This window comes from Panulirus ornatus, chromosome 17, assembly GCF_036320965.1.
Source record: "Panulirus ornatus isolate Po-2019 chromosome 17, ASM3632096v1, whole genome shotgun sequence".
Classification (NCBI taxonomy): domain Eukaryota; kingdom Metazoa; phylum Arthropoda; class Malacostraca; order Decapoda; family Palinuridae; genus Panulirus; species Panulirus ornatus.
Window position 1 is genome coordinate 47,053,529 of NC_092240.1, and position 16,605 is coordinate 47,070,133.

Here is a 16,605-nt window from a genome sequence, read left to right on the forward strand (position 1 = left end):
TTCGTCAATTATTCCCCCCGGACCTGATATCCCCTTGGGAGGAGGCTAATTGTCGGGGCGATGAAAAGGCCCCGATCTCCCAAGGGTGGCGGGGCGTCCCCCCACGGGGCCGCTTGGGGGTGGGTGGGTGGGGCAGGGGGGGATATCGTCCTCCTCCAATTTGGCGGCGCCTCCGTATCGTCGACCCGTATATCGTCACGTGTCGTCCCGTATATCGTCCCGTATATCGCCCCGTATCGTCCCGTATATCGCCCTGTATCGCCCCGTATCGTTCCGTATATCGTCCCGTATCGTTCCGTATATCACCCCGTATCGCCCCGTATCGTCCGGTATATCGCCCCGTATCGCCCCGTATCGTCCCGTATCGTACTTACTACGACTTCATCCCTTTTACACCGTCGGGGCGATCGTCGCATGCGGCAATACGACCCTTGAGCGCGGCGACCAGGGCGTAAATGAAGGGATGAAATATATGCAACTTATATATATATATATATATATATATATATATATATATATATATATATATATATATATATATATATATATATATTGACCAAGAGGATATATGTGTCGGAGGTGGAGGAAACGAGAAGTGGGAGACCAAATTGGAGGTGGAAAGATGGAGTGAAAAAGATTTTGTGTGATCGGGGCCTGAACGTGCAGGAGGGTGAAAGGCGTGCAAGGAATAGAGTGAATTGGATCGATGTGGTATACCGGGGTTGACGTGCTGTCAGTGGATTGAATCAGGGCATGTGAAGCGTCTGGGGTAAACCATGGAAAGTTGTGTGGGGCCTGGATGTGGAAAGGGAGCTGTGGTTTCGGGCATTATTGCATGACAGCTAGAGACTGAGTGTGAACGAATGGGGCCTTTGTTGTCTTTTCCTAGCGCTACCCCGCGCACATGCGGGGGGAGGGGGATGGTATTCCATGTGTGGCGAGGTGGCGATGGGATTGAATAGGGGCAGACAGTGTGAATTATGTGCATGGGTATATATGTAAGTGTCTGTGTGTGTATATATATATGTGTACATTGAGATGTATAGGTATGTATATTTGCGTGTGTGGACGTGTGTGTGTGTACATTGTGTATGGGGGTGGGTTGGGCCATTTCTTTCGTCTGTTTCCTTGCGCTACCTCGCAAACGCGGGAGACAGCGACAAAGCAAAATAAATGAATATAGATATTATATATATATATATATATATATATATATATATATATATATATATATATATATATATATATATATATATATATATATATTTTTTTTTTTTTTTTTTTTTTTTTATTTTTTATTATACTTTGTCGCTGTCTCCCGCGTTTGCGAGGTAGCGCAAGGAAACAGACGAAAGAAATGGCCCAACCCCCCCCATACACATGTATATACATACGTCCACACACGCAAATATACATACCTACACAGCTTTCCATGGTTTACCCCAGACGCTTCACATGCCTTGATTCAATCCACTGACAGCACGTCAACCCCGGTATACCACATCGCTCCAATTCACTCTATTCCTTGCCCTCCTTTCACCCTCCTGCATGTTCAGGCCCCGATCACACAAAATCTTTTTCACTCCATCTTTCCACCTCCAATTTGGTCTCCCTCTTCTCCTCGTTCCCTCCACCTCCGACACATATATCCTCTTGGTCAATCTTTCCTCACTCATTCTCTCCATGTGCCCAAACCACTTCAAAACACCCTCTTCTGCTCTCTCAACCACGCTCTTTTTATTTCCACACATCTCTCTTACCCTTACGTTACTCACTCGATCAAACCACCTCACACCACACATTGTCCTCAAACAACTCATTTCCAGCACATCCATCCTCCTGCGCACAACTCTATCCATAGCCCACGCCTCGCAACCATACAACATTGTTGGAACCACTATTCCTTCAAACATACCCATTTTTGCTTTCCGAGATAATGTTCTCGACTTCCACACATTCTTCAAGGCCCCCAGAATTTTCGCCCCCTCCCCCACCCTATGATCCACTTCCGCTTCCATGGTTCCATCCGCTGCCAGATCCACTCCCAGATATCTAAAACACTTCACTTCCTCCAGTTTTTCTCCATTCAAACTCACCTCCCAATTGACTTGACCCTCAACCCTATATATATATATATATATATATATATATATATATATATATATATATATATATATATATATATATATATATATATATATATATATATATATATATATATATATATATATATATATTATCCCTGAGTGGGGATAGGGGAGAAAGAATACTTCCCACGTATTCCCTGCGTGTCGTAGAAGGCGACTAAAAGGGGAGGGAGCGGGGGGCTGGAAATCCTCCCCTCTCGTTTTTTTTTTTTAATTTTCCAAAAGAAGGAACAGAGAAGGGGGCCAGGTGAGGATATTCCCTCAGAGGCTCAGTCCTCTGTTCTTAACGCTACCTCGCTAACACGGGAAATGGCGAATAGTTTGAAAGAAAGAAAGATATATGTAATTGTTAACAGTTATCTTCTGTCGTAAAGTCGCATCGCAAAGGGGGTCCCCCCCCCCTTTGCGACGGCCACCTTTTGCGACGCTCCGGAGTTGATTTCGTCGTACCGTCATACCAGAGCCGCGAGCCAATCAGCGTCGCCTTGCTCCGTCGTATGTGCCAACACGTTCTGGAATACGATGATGTGGAGCTTCCTCGTCCGTCGTGTAAAGTCGACCTGACCGTCGTAAAGATGTTGGCTAGCAGCTGCAGTGTCTTTGATAAGATGTTGGCTGGCTGCTGCAGTGTCTTTAATAAGATGTTGGCTGGCTGCTGCAGTGTCTTTAATAAGATGTTGGCTAGCAGCTGCAGTGTCTTTAATAAGATGTTGGCTGGCTGCTGCAGTGTCTTTAATAAGATGTTGGCTGGCTGCTGCAGTGTCTTTAATAAGATGTTGGCTAGCAGCTGCAGTGTCTTTAATAAGATGTTGGCTGGCTGCTGCAGTGTCTTTAATAAGATGTTGGCTAGCAGCTGATGTGTCTTTAATAAGATGTTGGCTGGCTGCAGTGTCTTTAATAAGATGTTGGCTGGCTGCAGTGTCTTTAATAAGATGTTGGCTGGCTGCAGTGTCTTTAATAAGATGTTGGCTAGCAGCTGCAGTGTCTTTAATAAGATGTTGGCTGGCTGCTGCAGTGTCTTTAATAAGATGTTGGCTGGCTGCAGTGTCTTTGATAAGATGTTGGCTGGCTGCTGCAGTGTCTTTAATAAGATGTTGGCTGGCTGCAGTGTCTTTAATAAGATGTTGGCTAGCAGCTGCAGTGTCTTTAATGAGATGTTGGCTGGCTGCAGAGTCTTTAATAAGATGTTGGCTGGCTGCAGTGTCTTTAATAAGATGTTGGCTGGCTGCTGTAGTGTCTTTAATAAGATGTTGGCTGGCAGCAGTGTCTTTAATAAGATGTTGGCTAGCTGCAGTGTCTTTAATAAGATGTTGGCTGGCTGCAGTGTCTTTAATAAGATGTTGGCTGGCTGCTGTAGTGTCTTTGATAAGATGTTGGCTATCTGCAGTGTCTTTAATAAGACGTTGGCTGGCTGCAGTGTCTTTAATAAGATGTTGGCTGGCTGCAGTGTCTTTAATAAGATGTTGGCTGGCAGCAGTGTCTTTAATAAGATGGTGGCTGGCTGCTGTAGTGTCTTTAATAAGATGTTGGCTGGCTGCAGTGTCTTTGATAAAATGCTGGCTGGCAGCAGTGTCTTTAGTAAGATGTTGGCTGACGGCAGTGTCTTTAATAAGATGTTGGCTGGCTGCAGTGTCTTTAATAAGATGGTGGCTGGCTGCTGTAGTGTCTTTAATAAGATGTTGGCTAGCTGCAGTGTCTTTGATAAGATGTTGGCTAGCTGCAGTGTCTTTAATAAGATGTTGGCTAGCTGCAGTGTCTTTAATAAGATGTTGGCTGGCTGCAGTGTCTTTAATAAGATGTTGGCTGGCTGCTGTAGTGTCTTTAATAAGATGTTGGCTAGCTGCAGTGTCTTTAATAAGATGTTGGCTGGCTGCAGTGTCTTTAATAAGATGTTGGCTGGCTGCAGTGTCTTTAATAAGATGTTGGCTGGCAGCAGTGTCTTTAATAAGATGGTGGCTGGCTGCTGTAGTGTCTTTAATAAGATGTTGGCTGGCTGCAGTGTCTTTGATAATATGCTGGCTGGCAGCAGTGTCTTTAATAAGATGTTGGCTGACGGCAGTGTCTTTAATAAGATGTTGGCTGGCTGCAGTGTCTTTAATAAGATGGTGGCTGGCTGCTGTAGTGTCTTTAATAAGATGTTGGCTAGCTGCAGTGTCTTTAATAAGATGTTGGCTGGCTGCAGTGTCTTTAATAAGATGTTGGCTGGCTGCAGTGTCTTTAATAAGATGTTGGCTGGCTGCAGTGTCTTTCATAAGATGTTGGCTGGCTGCTGTAGTGTCTTTGATAAGATGTTGGCTGGCAGCAGTGTCTTTAATAAGATGTTGGCTGGCTGCTGTAGTGTCTTTAATAAGATGTTGGCTGGCAGCAGTGTCTTTAATAAGATGTTGGCTGGCTGCAGTGTCTTTAATAAGATGTTGGCTGGCTGCAGTGTCTTTAATAAGATGTTGGCTGGCTACAGTGTCTTTAATAAGATGTTGGCTGCTGCAGTGTCTTTAATAAGATGTTGGCTGGCTGCAGTGTCTTTAATAAGATGTTGGCTGGCTGCTGTAGTGTCTTTAATAAGATGTTGGCTGGCAGCAGTGTCTTTAATAAGATGTTGGCTAGCTGCAGTGTCTTTAATAAGATGTTGGCTGGCTGCAGTGTCTTTAATAAGATGTTGGCTGGCTGCTGTAGTGTCTTTGATAAGATGTTGGCTAGCTGCAGTGTCTTTGATAATATGCTGGCTGGCAGCAGTGTCTTTAATAAGATGTTGGCTGACGGCAGTGTCTTTAATAAGATGTTGGCTGGCTGCAGTGTCTTTAATAAGATGTTGGCTGGCTGCTGTAGTGTCTTTAATAAGATGTTGGCTGGCTGCAGTGTCTTTAATAAGATGTTGGCTGGCTGCAGTGTCTTTAATAAGATGTTGGCTAGCTGCAGTGTCTTTAATAAGATGTTAGCTGGCTGCAGTGTCTTTAATAAGATGTTGGCTGGCAGCAGTGTCTTTAATAAGATGTTGGCTAGCTGCTGCAGTGTCTTTGATAAGATGTTGGCTGGCTGCAGTGTCTTTAATAAGATGTTGGCTGGCAGCAGTGTCTTTAATAAGTTGTTGGCTGGCTGCAGTGTCTTTAATAAGATGTTGGCTAGCTGCAGTGTCTTTAATAAGATGTTAGCTGGCTGCAGTGTCTTTAATAAGATGTTGGCTGGCAGCAGTGTCTTTAATAAGATGTTGGCTGGCTGCTGCAGTGTCTTTAATAAGATGTTGGCTGGCTGCAGTGTCTTTAATAAGATGTTGGCTGACGGCAGTGTCTACCTATTAAGCTAAACCTTTCGCATTTGTGCCCATTTTACTGGACCCCATTTCTCCTCATTACAGCCATCCTTCCATAGCTATTAGCTGAAGTTACCCATTCTCATATTCCTTCACTGTAAATATCACAGAAACCTTCCCAGAAAATAATTATACAAATAATACAAAACTCCATCTTTGCCGAATTTTTATTTTCCCCTTCATCAAACCTCCATTTGTGCCAGTTTTCACATCCAGCAGCACTCCACACTTGTCAATCTTTGATGCGTTACCATCTTAATTGTGTCCAGGTCAATCTTAATTGTGTCCAGGTCAATCTTAAGTGTGTCCAGGTCAATCTTAAGTGTGTCCAGGTCAATCTTAATTGTGTTCTGGTCAATCTGAATTGTGTCCAGGTCATTCTTAATTGTGTCCAGGTCAATCTTAATTGTGTCCAGGGGAATCTTAATTGTGTCCAGGTCAATCTTAATTGAGTCCAGGAGAATCTTAATTGTGTCCAGGTCAATCTTAATTGTGTCCAGGTCAATCTTAATTGTGTCCAGGTCAATCTTAATTGTGTTCAGGTCAATCTTAATTGTGTCCAGGTCAATCTTCATTGTGCCCAGGTCAATCTTAATTGTGTCCAGGTCAATCTTAATTGTGTCCAGGTCAATCTTAAGTGTGTCCAGGTCAATCTTAAGTGTGTCCAGGTCAATCTTAATTGTGTTCTGGTCAATCTGAATTGTGTCCAGGTCATTCTTAATTGTGTCCAGGTCAATCTTAATTGTGTCCAGGGGAATCTTAATTGTGTCCAGGTCAATCTTAATTGAGTCCAGGAGAATCTTAATTGTGTCCAGGTCAATCTTAATTGTGTCCAGGTCAATCTTAATTGTGTCCAGGTCAATCTTAATTGTGTTCAGGTCAATCTTAATTGTGTCCAGGTCAATCTTCATTGTGCCCAGGTCAATCTTAATTGTGTCCAGGTCAATCTTAATTGTGTCCAGGTCAATCTTAAGTGTGTCCAGGTCAATCTTAAGTGTGTCCAGGTCAATCTTAATTGTGTTCTGGTCAATCTGAATTGTGTCCAGGTCATTCTTAATTGTGTCCAGGTCAATCTTAATTGTGTCCAGGGGAATCTTAATTGTGTCCAGGTCAATCTTAATTGAGTCCAGGAGAATCTTAATTGTGTCCAGGTCAATCTTAATTGTGTCCAGGTCAATCTTAATTGTGTCCAGGTCAATCTTAATTGTGTCCAGGTCAATCTTAATTGTGTCCAGGTCAATCTTAATTGTGTTCAGGTCAATCTTAATTGTGTCCAGGTCAATCTTCATTGTGTCCAGGTCAATCTTAATTGTGTCCAGGTCAATCTTAATTGTGTCCAGGTCAATCTTAATTGTGTCCAGGTCAATCTTAATTGTGTCCAGGTCAATCTTAATTGTGTCCAGGTCAATCTTAATTGTGTCCAGGTCAATCTTAATTGTGTCCAGGTCAATCTTAATTGTGTCCAGGGGAATCTTAGCATTTCCCACCTCCACCAGTCTGTCTCTCTGTGTGCATCAGAAGTGGCCGGAGTGTCCAGAGGCGTGTGCGTGTCCCGATGCGTTCACATACCCTCTTTAATTTCTTCCTTCGCCCATGTCAGTGTGTGTGTGTGTGTGTGTGTGTGTGTGTGTGTGTGTGTGTGTGTATGTGTGTGTGTATGTGTGTGTGTGTGTATGTGTGTGTGTGTGTGTGTGTGTGTGTGTGTGTGTGTGTGTGTATGTGTGTGTGTGTGTGTGTGTGTGTGTGTGTGTGTGTATGTGTATGTGTGTGTGTGTATGTGTGTGTGTGTGTGTGTGTGTGTATGTGTGTGTGTGTGTGTGTGTGTGTGTGTGTGTATGTGTGTGTGTGTGTGTGTGTGTGTGTGTGTGTGTGTGTATGTGTGTATGTGTGTGTGTGTGTGTGTGTGTGTGTATGTGTGTGTGTGTGTGTGTGTGTGTGTGTGTGTGTGTGTGTGTGTGTATGTGTGTGTGTATGTGTGTGTGTGTGTGTGTGCCACATATAAGGGGGGATGGGGCGTCTAGACTAGCCCTTTTTCCCTTCTTCTTTCCCTTCAGGACGAAAACTTGGCTCAGTAAAGGTCAGTTATCCTTAGAGAAGGTCAGTTATCTTTAGAGAAGGTCAGTTATCTTTAGAGAAGGTCAGTTATCTTTAGAGAAGGTCAGTTATCTTTAGAGAAGGTCAGTTATCTTTAGAGGTCAGTTATCTTTAGAGAAGGTCAGTTATCTTTAGAGAAGGTCAGTTATCTTTAGAGAAGGTCAGTTATCTTTAGAGAAGGTCAGTTATCTTTAGAGAAGGTCAGTTATCTTTAGAGAAGGTCAGTTATCTTTAGAGAAGGTCGGTTATCTTTAGAGAAGGTCAGTTATCTTTAGAGAAGGTCAGTTATCTTTAGAGAAGGTCAGTTATCTTTAGAGAATGTCAGTTATCTTTAGAGGTCAGTTATCTTTAGAGAAGGTCAGTTATCTTTAGAGAAGGTCAGTTATCTTTAGAGAATGTCAGTTATCTTTAGAGAATGTCAGTTATCTTTAGAGGTCAGTTATCTTTAGAGAAGGTCAGTTATCTTTAGAGAAGGCCAGTTATCTTTAGAGAAGGTCAGTTATCTTTAGAGAAGGTCAGTTATCTTTAGAGAAGGTCAGTTATCTTTAGAGGTCAGTTATCTTTAGAGAAGGTCAGTTATCTTTAGAGAAGGTCAGTTATCTTTAGAGAAGGTCAGTTATCTTTAGAGAAGGTCAGTTATCTTTAGAGAAGGCCAGTTATCTTTAGAGGTCAGTTATCTTTAGAGAAGGTCAGTTATCTTTAGAGAAGGTCAGTTATCTTTAGAGAAGGTCAGTTATCTTTAGAAAAGGCCAGTTATCTTTAGAGAAGGTCAGTTATCTTTAGAGAAGGTCAGTTATCTTTAGAGAAGGTCAGTTATCTTTAGAGAAGGTCAGTTATCTTTAGAGAAGGTCAGTTATCTTTAGAGAAGGCCAGTTATCTTTAGAGGTCTGTTATCTTTAGAGAAGGCCAGTTATCTTTAGAGAAGGTCAGTTATCTTTAGAGAAGGCCAGTTATCTTTAGAGTAGGTCAGTTATCTTTAGAGAAGGTCAGTTATCTTTAGAGAAGGCCAGTTATCTTTAGAGGTCAGTTATCTTTAGAGAAGGTCAGTTATCTTTAGAGAAGGTCAGTTATCTTTAGAGAAGGTCAGTTATCTTTAGAAAAGGTCAGTTATCTTTAGAGAAGGTCAGTTATCTTTAGAGAAGGTCAGTTATCTTTAGAGAAGGCCAGTTATCTTTAGAGAAGGTCAGTTATCTTTAGAGAAGGTCAGTTATCTTTAGAGAAGGTCAGTTATCTTTAGAGAAGGTCAGTTATCTTTAGAGAAGGTCAGTTATCTTTAGAGGGTCAGTTATCTTTAGAGAAGGTCAGTTATCTTTAGAGAAGGCCAGTTATCTTTAGAGGTCTGTTATCTTTAGAGAAGGTCAGTTATCTTTAGAGAAGGTCAGTTATCTTTATCTTTAGAGAAATCCAATGAACCTTCGAGGGTGGACAGTCATGGAAGACGTCCATGTGTGTGGCTCTAAATGCGTTAATGGCTCACTCCTTTTTCCTTTTCTTCTTCCTCCTCCTCCTCCTCCTCCTCCTCCTCCTCCTCCTTATCGGCCATCACCCTGAGTGAATGCAGCCCCGGGGCGCCACGTGAGGATGGGATGGAGCGGAGGGAGTGACCTCCCTCCACGAGATGGCGGGGGGGCGGGACGTGTGTCTCTATGGTCGGTCATATATCTAGGAAGAGGAGGAGGAGGAGGAGGAGGGTTGTATACACACACACACCTGGGAGGAGGAGGAGGAGGAGGAGGGTTGTATACACACACACACCTGGGAGGAGGAGGAGGGTTGTATATACACACACACCTGGGAGGAGGAGGAGGAGGAGGAGGAGGAGGGTTGTATACACACACACACCGAGGAGGAGGGAGGGTTGTATACACACACACACCTGGGAGGAGGAGGAGGAGGAGGAGGAGGGTTGTATACACACACACACCTGGGAGGAGGAGGAGGAGGAGGAGGATTGTATACACACACACACCTGGGAGGAGGAGGAGGAGGAGGAGGAGGAGGATTGTATACACACACACACCTGGGAGGAGGAGGAGGAGGAGGAGGAGGAGGATTGTATACACACACACACCTGGGAGGAGGAGGAGGAGGAGGAGGAGGATTGTATACACACACACACCTGGGAGGAGGAGGTGGAGGAGGAGGAGGAGGAGGAGGGTTGTATACACACACACACCTGGGAGGAGGAGGAGGAGGAGGAGGAGGAGGAGGGTTGTATACACACACACACCTGGGAGGAGGAGGAGGAGGAGGAGGAGGGTTGTATACACCACACACACCTGGGAGGAGGAGGAGGAGGAGGAGGAGGGTTGTATACACACACACACCTGGGAGGAGGAGGGTTGTTGTATACACACACACACCTGTGAGGAGGAGGAGGAGGAGGAGGAGGGTTGTATATACACACACACCTGGGAGGAGGAGGAGGAGGAGGAGGAGGGTTGTATACACACACACACCTGGGAGGAGGAGGAGGAGGAGGAGGAGGGTTGTTGTATACACACACACACCTGGGAGGAGGAGGAGGAGGAGGAGGAGGAGGGTTGTATATACACACACACCTGGGAGGAGGAGGAGGAGGAGGAGGAGGAGGGTTGTATATACACACACACCTGGGAGGAGGAGGAGGAGGGTTGTATACACACACACACACACAGCAGTACAGTGGGTGAGGGCCGTGGTATACGTGTCCACCGTGTGGTCGGTGTTGTGCTGGCCTGGCCTGGCCTGGCCTGTGGTAACATGGGTGGGACCTGCCGTAAATGTGGGGGTGGTTCGTTGGTGTTGGTCTTGTGAGACCAAGTGTGGTCTGAGACCCCAACCAACCCCAGCCGTTCGTCCCAAGAGAACCCAACTCACCCCCCGCGCCGTTCGCAACCCTGGCTTTGAGATGGTGACCTCAACCCCACACGACCCCACCACCTCCTCCGTCATGGCTTGGGGTTGTACGACCCACCCCAACCCTCTCTCTCTCTCTCTCTCTCTCTCTCTCTCTCTCTCTCTCTCTCTCTCTCTCTCTCTCTCTCTCTCTCTCTCTCGATCTATAGATCTATAGATAGATAGATAGATGGATAGATAGATATATAGATAGATAGATAGATAGATAGATACATAAATGGATAGATAGATTGATAGCTAGATAGATGGGTAGATAGATAGATAGACAGATAGATAGATAGATAGACAGATAGACAGATAGATAGATAGATATATAGATAGATAGATTCTCCCTGTTCTTTGCCTTGCGCCAGCAGGGGAAGGTCCACTCAAGTAGGAAGGAATGGGTCAAAGGTCCCAGCTGGGGATGGAGTGAGGGAGGGAGGGAGGAGGTGGGAGGTTTTGCTCGTGGGTCCTGGCTAGCACAGTGAGGTGAGGCATGACTCCCCTCCCCTCATCATGAGGCGGACATCCTCACCACGACCAACCACTCATAAATGAGGGACCCACTGTGAGGGGGGGGGACCGTCACTTGTGAAAGGCATCGACGCCAGACACAGAGATTGGTGTATGGCGATGACCTCCTCCTCCTCCTCCTCCTCTCCGCCCGCGCGGCCTTACAATGAGAGGCACGTTTCTCCTCCCTGTGTGGGAGCGCCACTGTCACACGCAAGATAGCCCATCTGGGGAGGAAGGGGGAGTGAAGAGTGAGGGAGTGGAGACATATGAAACAACACCCACACCCTCCCCTTTCACCCCCGAGGCAAGCAACATGTACCACAGACATCCATCGCTAAAAGGTCATTGTGATGTGTGAACTGGGATGTTACAGACAACCACAGTGCACGGACGTGACCTCCCGAAAACACGGAGATTATTATAAATGTCAAGATGCATTAATTATCATCTGTAGTCTACATTATTGTCCTCTAGAGTCAATAAAGAGTAAATAAGAGGGTGTTTCAAAGAGGAATACTTGAAGACCCCGAGCGCGTGTGATACAACATGGTACGTGTGGGATTGATCCATCTCTGTGGACAGGGAACAGCCAACCTACCTACCTCCCTACCTCTTCCTCCTCCTCCTCCTCCTCCTCCTCCTCCTCTTCCTCCTCCTCCTCCTCTTCCTCCTCCTCCTCCTCTTCCTCCTCCTCCCCATTCCTTCCTCCTGTTTGGACTGCCCTTTTGAAATGTCTCAGCTTTTAAACCTACGATTCTGCTCATTTAAACACACACACACACACACACACACACACACGCATATATATATATATATATATATATATATATATATATATATATATATATATATATATATATATATATAACATACTATTCGCTATTTCCCGCGATAGCGAGGTAGCGTTAAGAACAGAGGACTGGGCCTTTGAGGGAATATCCTCACCTGGACCTCTTCTCTGTTCCTTCTTTTGGAAAATTAAAAAAAAAAAAAACGAGAGGGGAGGATTTCCAGCCCCCCGCTCCCTTCCCTTTTAGTCGCCTTCTACGACACGCAGGGAATACGTGGCAAGTATTCTTTCTCCCCTATCCCCACCCAGGGATATATATATATATATATATATATATATATATATATATATATATATATATATGCAACAATCACGACTGGAAAGAGACAGTAGAAATGGTGAGTACTTTCGTTTATTACATCCTCAAACAGAATCTAATAAACGGAAGTACTCACTGTTTTTATTTTCTCTATCCAGTGGTTATTGTGAACTGAAGATTCTACATATATATATATATATATATATATATATATATATATATATATATATATATATATATATATATATATATATATTTATTTATACTTTGTCGCTGTCTCCCGCGTTAGCGAGGTAGCGCAAGCAAACAGACGAAAGAGTGGCCCAACCCACCCACATACATATGTATATACATCCACGTTCACACGCGCAAATATACATAACTATACATCTCAACGTATACATATATATATACACACAAACATATAGATATATGCACATGTACATACTACATACTGTCTGCCTTTATTCATTCCCATCGCCACCCCGCCACACATGAAATAACAAGCCCCTCCCCCCTCATGTGCGCGAACCAAACCATTTCAACACACCATCTTCTGCTCTCTCAATCACACTTTTATATTACGGCACCTAACACATCACCCAGCTCCGCACGTCTTCATTTATAGCCCATGTTTCTCATCCATGTTATATTGTTGCCTTCCTAGTTAGCAATATTTCTATCCACACGTTCTTTGGTGCTTCCAGAACTTTTTCGCCACCTCACCCACCCTATGACTTCCGCTTCCATGGTTCCATTCGCTGCCTATTCCATTCCAGGTATCTAAATCACTCCATTCTTCCAATTTTTCTCCACTTAAACCCACACCCCAGCTCACCTGTCCCTTAGCGCTGCATAACCTAACAACCTGGCTTTTACTTGTATTTACTTTCAACTTCCTCCTATCACACACTCATCCAAACTCAGTCACTAACTTCTGCAGTTTCTCATTCAAATCTGTCACCTGCGCTGTATCATCGGCGAACAACAACTGACTCACTTCCCTGGCCCTCTCATCCCTACTCTGGAAGACTCTTGCATTTACCTCCCTACCAACCCTTCCATAAACAAAGTGAATGGCCATCATGGGGTTACACACCCCTGCCGCAGACCATCTACTCTCTTCTCTTCTTGCTCGGACACAATTTCATACCCTTGATAAAAGCTTCTCTCTCCTAGCATCCATCCTCTCACGCAATATATTCTTAAGACCTTCCACAAGGCATCACTATTAACCATATCATATGCCTTCTTCAGATCAATAAATGCCACATACAGATCCATCTGTGTCTAAACATATTCTCATACATTATTTAAAGCAAGCACCTGATCCACACATCCTCTACCACTTCTGAAACCACACTGCTCTTCCCCAATCTGATGCTCTGGACATGCCTTCACTCTCTCAATCAATACCCTCCCATATAATTTACCAGGAATACTCAACAAACTTATACCTCTGTAATTTGAGCACTCACTCTTATCCCCTATGCCTTTGTACAATGGCACTATGCAGGCATTCCGCCAATCCTCAGGCACTTCACCATGAACCATGCATACACTGAATATCCTTACCAACCAGTCAACAACACAGTCATCCGCTTTCTTAATAGATTCATCTGCAATACCATCCACTCTAGCATCCTTACCACATCTCATCTTACGTAAGGCTTTCATTACCCCTTTTCTCTTCAACAAACCACTTTCCATAGCTCTGTCACTTCGCATACACCCCGACCCAAACATCCTACATCTGCCACTCTATTATCAAACACATTCAACAAACCTTCAAAATACTCACTCCATCTCCTTCTCACATCATTATCACTTGTTGCCACTTCCCCCTTTGCCCCCTTCACCAATGCTCCCATTTGTTCTCTTGTCTTACGCACTTTATTTACCTCCTTCCAAAACATCTTTTAATTTTCCCTAAAGTTTAATGATACTCTCTCACCCAGACTCTCATTTGCTCTCTTTTTCAACCCTTACATCTTCCTCTTGACCTCTTGTCGCTTTCTCTTGTACATCTCCCAATAATTTCCACTCTTCCCTGTAAGCACCCCCCATATACCTATCTCTTCTCCCAACAATGTTATATGGTTGTGAGGCGTAGGCTATGGATAGAGTTGTGCGCAGGAGGATGGATGTGCTGGAAATGAGATGTTTGAGGACAATGTGTGGTGTGAGGTGGTTTGATCGAGTAAGTAACGTAAGGGTAAGAGAGATGTGTGGAAATAAAAAGAGTGTGGTTGAGAGAGCAGAAGAGGGTGTATTGAAATGGTTTGGTCACATGGAGAGAATGAGTGAGGAAAGATTGACTAAGAGGATATATGTGTCAGAGGTGGAGGGAACGAGGAGAAGAGGGAGACCAAATTGGAGGTGGAAAGATGGAGTGAAAAAGATTTTGAGCGATCGGGGCCTGAACATGCAGGAGGGTGAGAGGCGTGCACAGAATAGAGTCAGGTGGAACAATGTGGAATATTGAGATTAAAAAAACACATATTTATGCTATATGTTGTTTGGGAGGGTCGTTTCCCAATTTAACCCCCCCCCCCTCCTACCTTCTCCCAATTGGGGCACCTTAACTATCATTGCGGCGTTGCCACATCTACTGAACCGCCTTTGAGGAGAACATTACATACTCCCGTTTTCTTCCGTGTACAAAGGGGGTACGAAGGTCTTCCAACAGACCATTGGGTCTTTTTGGAGGTTGTTTGTGATGGTGAAAAATATCGCAAACTCACAGATTAGTGTGATAAGAGTTAGAATATATATATATATATATATATATATATATATATATATATATATATATATATATATATATATATATATATATATATATATATATATTATATATATATATATATATATATATATATATATATATATATATATATATATATATATATATATATATATATGTATATATATATATCTTCTGTTTCCCATTTTAGAAAGTTAAAAAATACAAGGAGGGGAGGATTTCTGGCCCCCCGCTCCCGTCCCCTCTAGTCGCTTTCTACGACACGCGAGGAATGCGTGGGAAGTATTCTTTCACCCCTATCCCCAGGGATAATATATATATATATACATATACACATACACACACACATACATACGCACATATACACACACACACACACACACATACATATATATACATATGAAAAGTGTAAGAAACAATTTAGATAACTGAAAACTTCTAGCTTGAAATGGTGAGGTGCCTGAGGATTGGCGGAATGCGTGCATAGTGCCATTGTACAAAGGCAAAGGGGATAAGAGTGAGTGCTCAAATTACAGAGGTATAAGTTTGTTGAGTATTCCTGGTAAATTATATGGGAGGGTATTGATTGAGAGGGTGAAGGTATGTACAGAGCATCAGATTTTGGAAGAGCAGTGTGGTTTCAGAAGTGGTAGAGGATGTGTGGAGCAGGTGTTTGCATTGAAGAATGTATGTGAGAAATACTTAGAAAAGCAAATCGATTTGTATGTAGCATTTATGGATCTGGAGAAGGCATATGATAGAGTTGATAGAGATGCTCTGTGGAAGGTATTAAGAATATATGGTGTGGGAGGCAAGTTGTTAGAAGCAGTGAAAAGTTTTTATCGAGGATGTAAGGCATCGTGTACGTGTAGGAAGAGAGGAAAGTGATTGGTTCTCAGTGAATGTTGGTTTGCGGCAGGGGTGTGTGATGTCTCCATGGTTGTTTAATTTGTTTATGGATGGGGTTGTTAGGGAGGTGAATGCAAGAGTTTTGGAAAGAGGGGCAAGTATGCAGTCTGTTGTGGATGAGAGAGCTAGGGAAGTGAGTCAGTTGTTGTTCACTGATGATACAGCTCTGGTGGCAGATTCGTGTGAGAAACTGCAGAAGCTGGGAGTAAATTTGAATAAGAACAAGGTTATTAGGTACAGTAGGGTTGAGGGTCAAGTCAATTGGGAGGTAAGTTTGAATGGAGAGAAACTGGAGGAAGTGAAGTGTTTTAGATATCTGAGAGTGGATTTGACAGCGGATGGAACCATGGAAGTGGAAGCGAATCATAGGGTGGGGGAGGGGGCGAAAGTTTTGGGAGCGTTGAAAAATGTGTGGAAGTCGAGAACGTTATCTTGAAAAATGAAAAATGGGTATGTTTGAAGGAATAGTGGTTCCAACAATGTTATATGGTTGCGAGGCGTGGGCTATAGATAAAGTTGTGCGGAGGAGGGTGAATGTGCCGGAAATGAGATGTTTGAGGACAATATGTGGTGTGAGGTGGTTTGATCAAGTAAGTAATGAATGGGTAAGAGAGATGTGTGGTAATGAAAAGAGTGTGGTTGAGAGAGCAGAAGAGGGTGTTTTGAAATGGTTTGGTCACATGGAGAGAATGAGTGAGGAAAGATTGACCAAGAGGATATATGTGTCAGTGGTGGAGGGAACGAGGAGAAGTGGGAGACCAAATTGAAGGTGGAAAGATGGAGTGAAAAAGATTTTGAGTGATCGGGGCCTGAACATGCAGGAGGGTGAAAGGCGGGCAAGGAATAGAGTGAACTGGAACAATGTGGCATACTGGG